The sequence below is a fragment of the Abramis brama genome, assembly GCF_963993115.1.
Source record: "Abramis brama genome assembly, chromosome: 15".
Taxonomy (NCBI): Eukaryota; Metazoa; Chordata; class Actinopteri; order Cypriniformes; family Leuciscidae; genus Abramis; species Abramis brama.
The window spans coordinates 14,010,681-14,017,484 of NC_139977.1; positions in this window are offsets into that span (position 1 = coordinate 14,010,681).

Sequence of the window (6,804 nt, forward strand, 5' to 3'; positions counted from 1 at the left end):
AGATCGCGCGCACCACGGGGCTCAGATGCTGAACCCTCCTCCCTCGAGAAAAGGGTCCGACGAGAGCGGAGCATCTTTAAATGAAAAACGCTCACAGTTTGCACAAGAGGCTCTCTCGAGAGCCTCCCGCGCGCTTCAGCGATATTCTCAAAACAGACAAACAGTCCCTGAAGACGAAAAGATGTCATGTGTGCAAGGCTCCCTTTTATACATCCAGGTCGCGCGCTCATCATTCAAGCTGATGATGCACGGGCTGTCGCCGGTCAACATGATTGCTGTGAGTTGATACTTGATTTCAGACACCTGTCACGCCTGAGGCGTTCCCCATAGCGTCAAGATGACGTATTGACGAGTTCCCTTCGAAAGGGAACTCTGGAAGCGCATTTGTAAGTTCAGATCAGCGATTGAAATATGATAAATAGTTAGCAAAACATGCAGTGTATTAAAAACGAAGTCAAAAAATTTGCCTGCGATTTATTCTTTTTCAGTTTTAGAGATAATTTATTTAGTTTCAATTTATATGTTCATTAGTTTCTTGAAAAGCTACGTTCATTTTTATTGCCACAAGAATAACTCCATAAATGAACGGCTCATTTTAAAATCTTCCTGGTCTTCTGACATTTGTAAAGACATCTGCTTTAAACATTACAATCCTCATGATAACTTTCATTAACTTTACATTATGTAAATCCACTTCAAAATCGAATTACTCCTGGACAGCAATGCCATAGAAATATACAGAGCGGCCGCAAAAACGGAAGTTCAAAGACAATATTCTAAAGATGGCTGCACCCTCGTTTCTCTGGCGCTTAAGGTCTATAGGAATACAACACCTATCACTGTTTTCATATACAAGCTCCTTCAGTATTATCAGCAGCTATCGCGTTACTCAGGAGCTAATTAAATGGTGAAATTCGGCAGGCAAACCACATCATCTCACAAGGAATCAGGAATTTAGCGAGAGGAATTCGTTCCTCACAAGGATTTCATCTCAGATTAATTTAAATTTGTGAACTTGAACATGAGATTTGCTGCATTGGTCATAAACTGCCTGATTGAAAGTGACCTCAGTCTACATTGCTGCTTGCATCGCTGCATTATTGACACAGGACTCGATGTGATTCACTCTCCATTCATCTGAAAGTCTTCATGAAGCTAAGTTCCTTTTCAATGCTCATTGCTAAAAGCTATCAGGGTATTGGCAACATGCTTGTGGCTTGGGCTTATCTAACTAGGCTTATGCGATCATATTGGCTATGCGTGTTACTATCTTTTGTCATTCGCAACTGATCGCGTTGCACACGCTGTGCTTTTAGCACTATACAGCACAGATTCAAGCAGCTTGCGGTGATAGTTAAAAATTCATAGTGCAAACGGAATAATTTCTGCGGTGGCACAGCTCTAAAAAAACATAGTAAACAGTCACTATTCAGTTGAGTAACTTCAGCGTTTTCGGACAAGAGTGGTCTATCTATTTTTTGGAAACACGCTCGTTCTTTATTCTATCCAATTATTGCAACATGCTGTGTTAAAGTTACCACATGCTTGTGGCTAAAGCTATCAGATATCAGCAACATAGCCTAATTGTGCAAAATACACAGTAGCCTACATTCACCACAGAGGTAGGGTATTCAACACAACAACATCATAGCTTGATGGTCCTGTGAAGGAGTGTGGAATCATGGGAGTCGTCATCTTCACCTCCACAGCCGATAGAATCCGTAGGACATGAGCAGAAATCATTTTCATGAGTGAGGAGGCACGCTGTATTCATAGCTTAGCTGCGCGCTGCATCTGACTCAAAGCTACAGGGTGTCTTCCCCGACCGGACTACACTAGTTCCCTTTCGAAAGGGAACTCTACACTACGTCAGAATGACGCTATGGGGAACGCCTCAGGCGTGACAGGTGTCTGAAATAAATATCAACTCACGTCAATTATGTTGACCGGCGACAGCCCGTGAATCATCAGCTTGATTGATTAACGCGCAACCTGGATGTATAAAGGGAAGCCTTGCATACATGACAACATCTTTTCGTCTTCAGGGACTGTTTGTCTGTATTGAGAATATCGCTGAAGCGCGCGGGAGGCTCTCGAGAGCCTCTTGTGCAAACTGTGAGCGTTTTTTATTTAAAAATGCTCCGCTTTCGCGGACCCTTTTCTCGAGGGAGGAGGGTTCAGCATCTGAGCTGTGGTGCGTGCGATCTGTGAAACAATACTGTTTGGGTACGAGGCGTTCACAGTCAGTTCCTGAGGGTGCTGGCAGTGTTCATTAAGAAATATCTCGGCGCGCGTGAGAAAGAAAAAATCCGTGCGCTGTCGGATGTTTCAACCTCGCAACTGTTGACTTTCTTCTCGAGGGATGAAAGCCAAATATTTTTTAACGGCTCTTTTCTCGCGCTTGCCGAGGCAGTGTGTAGATTACGAGAACGTATAAATGTTAAAACAGTATTGTCTGGTGAGTATGGCTGCATTTAATTCTATGAATTAAAATGATGGAATATTATCTGACTTTTAAGAAGTTAGATATTTAGTAATTCAGCCTATCATCCAGATCGCGTTACCCAGTGTTTTTGGCTGCATTTTAATTGAAAAATGAGCAGTGAACAAAAAGAGCAGGTGTAATTCTGGTCTTTTTGTAAAATGTGAAATTAACATATTTCTGTTTCTTTTCAGACCACATCTCCTGTTTTAGAGTCTGGGGCAAAATGTTATGGGAGTAAATCTAAAGATTTTTTCGATGGTCAGGTAGTAGGTCTTAACAGGCCTCCTTGACCAGACAGTCCCCATTTTGCAACCGGACAGTGCTTGGGCCTCCCTGAGGTGAGCTCCCAGGAATTGACTGTCAAGGAGTAATGTGGTTATCAGGTTATAGGCCTCACTAGGCCTTCCTGAATATGAGCTTCCACATACTATGGTTAAATGAGCTCCCACATATTATGGTTATCAGGTCATAGGCCTCACTAGGCCTTCCTGAATATGAGCTCCCACATACTGTGGTTATCAAGTTATAGGCCGCTCCAGGCCTTCTTGAATATAGCTCCCATATAATGTGGTTATCAGGTCATAGGCCTCACTAGGCCTTCCTGAAAATGAGCTCCCACATACTGTGGTTGAATATGAGCTCCCACATTCTGTGGTTATCAAGTTATAGGCCTCACCAGGCCTTCTTGAATATGAGCTCCCACATACTGTGATATGAGCTCCCACATTCTGTGGTTATCAAGTTATAGGCTTCACCAAGCCTTCTTGAATATGAGCTCCCACATACTGTGGTTATCAGGTCATAGGCCTCACCAGGCCTTCCTGAGTTTGAGCTCCCACATACTGTGGTTATCAGGTCAGAGGCCTCACCAGGCCTTCTTGAAAATGAGCTCCCACATACTGTAGTTGCCAGGTTATAGGCCTCACCAGGCCTTCCTGGTTATGAGCTTCCACATGTCAGGTTACAGGCCTCACCGGCCTTCCTGAATGTGAGCTCCCACATACTGTGGTAATCAGGTTACAGGCCTCATCAGGCCTTCCTGGTTATGAGCTCCCACATACTGTGGTCGCCAGGTTACAGGCCTCATCCGGCCTTCCTGGTTATGAGCTCCCACATACTGGGATATCAGGTTACAGGCCTTTCTAGGCCTTCCTGAATATGAGCTCCCATACACGGTGGTCGCCACGTTACAGGCCTCGCCAGGCCTTCCTGGTTATGAGCTCCCACATACTGTGGCGCCAGGTTACAGGCCTCACCGGCCTTCCTGGTGATGGGCTTCTACATGTCAGGTTGCAGGCCTCACCCGGCCTTCCTGAATGTGAGCTCCCACATACTGTGGTCATCAGGTTACAGGCCTCATCCGGCCTTCCTGGTTATGAGCTCCCACATACTGTAGTCGCCAGGTTATAGGCCTCACCAGGCCTTCTTGGTTAGGAGTTTTCACATGTCAGGTTTCGGGCCTCGCCGGCCTTCCTGAATGTGAGCTCCCTCATACTGTGGTTGTACATGAGCTCCCACATACTGTAGTCGCCAGGTTATAGGCCTCACCAGGCCTTCTTGGTTAGGAGTTTTTCACATGTCAGGTTTCGGGCCTCGCCGGCCTTCCTGAATGTGAGCTCCCTCATACTGTGGTTGTACATGAGCTCCCACATACTGTAGTCGCCAGGTTATAGGCCTCACCAGGCCTTCTTGGTTAGGAGTTTTCACATGTCAGGTTTCGGGCCTCACCGGCCTTCCTGAATGTGAGCTCCTACATACTGTGAGCTTCCACTTACTGTGGTTATCAAGTTATAGGCCTTACCAGGCCTTCTTGATTATGAGCTCCCACATACTGTGGTTGAATATGAGCTCCCACATTCTGTTGTTATCAAGTTTTAGGCCTCACCAGGCCTTCTTGAATATGAGCTCCCACATACTGTGGTTATCAGGTCATAGGCCTCACTAGGCCTTCCTGAGTATAGCTCTCACATACTGTGGTTGAATATGAGCTCCCACATTCTGTGGTTATCAAGTTTTAGGCCTCACCAGGCCTTCTTGAATATGAGCCCCCACATTCTGTGGTTATCAGGTCAGAGGCCTCACCAGGCCTTCCTGAATGAGAGCTTCCACATATTTTGGTTGAATATGAGCTCCCACATGCTGTGGTTGTCAGGTCACAGGCCTCACTAGGCCTTCCTGAGTTTGAGCTCCCACATACTGTGGTTGAATATGAGCTCCCACATACTGTAGTTGCCAGGTTATTGGCCTCACCAGGCCTTCCTGGTTACGAGCCTCCACATGTTAGGTTACAGGCCTCACTGGCCTTCCTGAATGTGAGCTCCCACATACTGTGGTGAATATGAGCTCCCATGTTATATGGTTATCAGGTCAGAGGCCTCACTAGGCCTTCCTGATTTGAGCTCCCACATGCTGTGGTCGCCAGGTTAGAGGCCTCACCGGCCTTCCTGAGTATGAGTTCCCCCCATGCTGTGGTTGTATATGAGCTCCCACATACTATAGTCGCCAGGTTATAGGCCTTACCAGGCCTTCTTGGTTAAGAGCCTCCACATGTCAGGTTACAGGCCTCACCGGCCTTCCTGAATGTGAGCTCCTACATACTGTGGTCATCAGGTTACAGGCCTCATCTGGCCTTCCTGGTTATGAGCTCCCACATTCTGTGGTTATCAGGTCAGAGGCCTCACCAGGCCTTTCTGAGTATGAGCTCCCACATACTGTGGTTGTATATGAGCTCCCACATACTGTAGTCGCCAGGTTATAGGCCTCACCAGGCCTTCTTGGTTAGGAGTCTTCACATGTCAGGTTACAGGCCTCGCCGGCCTTCCTGAATGTGAGCTCCTACATGCTGTGAGCTTCCACTTGCTGTGATTATCAAGTTATAGGCCTCACCAGGCCTTCTTGAATTTGAGCTCCCACGTGCGGTGGTCGTTAGGTCACAGGCCTCACCGGCCTTCCTGAGTTTTAACCTTCCACAATTAGTGGTCACCAGGCTTTAGGCCTCTGCGGCCTTCCTGGTTATGAGTTCTTTCATGTCAGGTGGCAGGCCTCACCAGGCCTTACTGAATGAGAACTCCCACGTATTGTGTCTATCAGGTTGCAGGCTTCTTCTGGCTTTCCTGATTATAGGTTCCCACGTAAGGTGGTTCCCTGGTTACAGGCCTCACCAGGCCTTCCTGGTTTTGAGCTTTTACATGTCAGGTTACAGGCCTCATCCGGCCTTCCCGAATGTGGGCTCACACATACTGTGTTTTGAGTGATGAAGTACGGGCAACCTTTACTTCATTCCTTTTTGGTACATACGTTCCGTACGTTTTTGTCCATGTTTTTGGTAAGTCACACGACTTATGTCTTGTGTACTTTCTAATCCATTTTCTATGGTAAGGGTCATGCTCGTATCGCTTCTGTCCCTTCCTATGTGGCTCAGACCCTGGTCTTTCTCTTCGGGTCCCATTCTAGTTACTTCCTGTCGTCACTTTATTACGACAGATGTTTTTCTCTAGCTAACTTCCACATTCTGATGAGCTCCCACACACTGTGGTCACCGTGTTACAGGCCTCACCGGCCTTCCCGAGTATGAGCTCCCACATGCTGTGGTCGCCAGGTTAGAGGCCTCATCAGGCCTTCTTGGGTTCAGAATGGCTAAGTACATGCACTTTCTTTCATGTACTTTCTATTTCCATTTTTTATGGTAAGGGTTGTGCGCTGTACGCTTTATTCCCTTTCTGAAAGTGAGCTCCCACATCCTGTGGTCGCCAGGTTAGAGGCCTCACCGGCCTTCCTGATAGGAGCTCCCACATGCTGTGGTCACCAGGTTAGAGGCCTCACCGGCCTTCCTGATATGAGCTCCCACATGTTGTGGTCGCCAGGTTAGAGGCCTCACCGGCCTTCCTGATAGGAGCTCCCACATGCTGTGGTCACCAGGTTAGAGGCCTCACCGGCCTTCCTAATATGAGCTCCCACATGTTGTGGTTGCCAGGTCAGAGGCCTCACCGGCCTTCCTGAAGGTAAGCTCCCACATATTGTGGTTGAATACAAGCTCCCCCATGTTGTGGTCGCCAGGTTAGAGGTCCTACCAGGCCTTCCTGGAGGTAGCTCCCTTTAGGCCCTCACAGGCCTCCTCAGTGTTTTGAAACATAAACACTGGGTAGATCCATGGATCGAGTAGAGAGACTCCCCTCGCTGGCAAGGGTTGTAAAGCACTATGCTGAGTCATACTCTCCAGGGTTTCCCGTCTCTGAGATCCGGGCTGAGTGGTTCACTGCCTGTTTTGCAGTCCCTCGGGTTGGATGCCTTCTTAAGGCAAGTGTCCAGAGGCTCTGTCT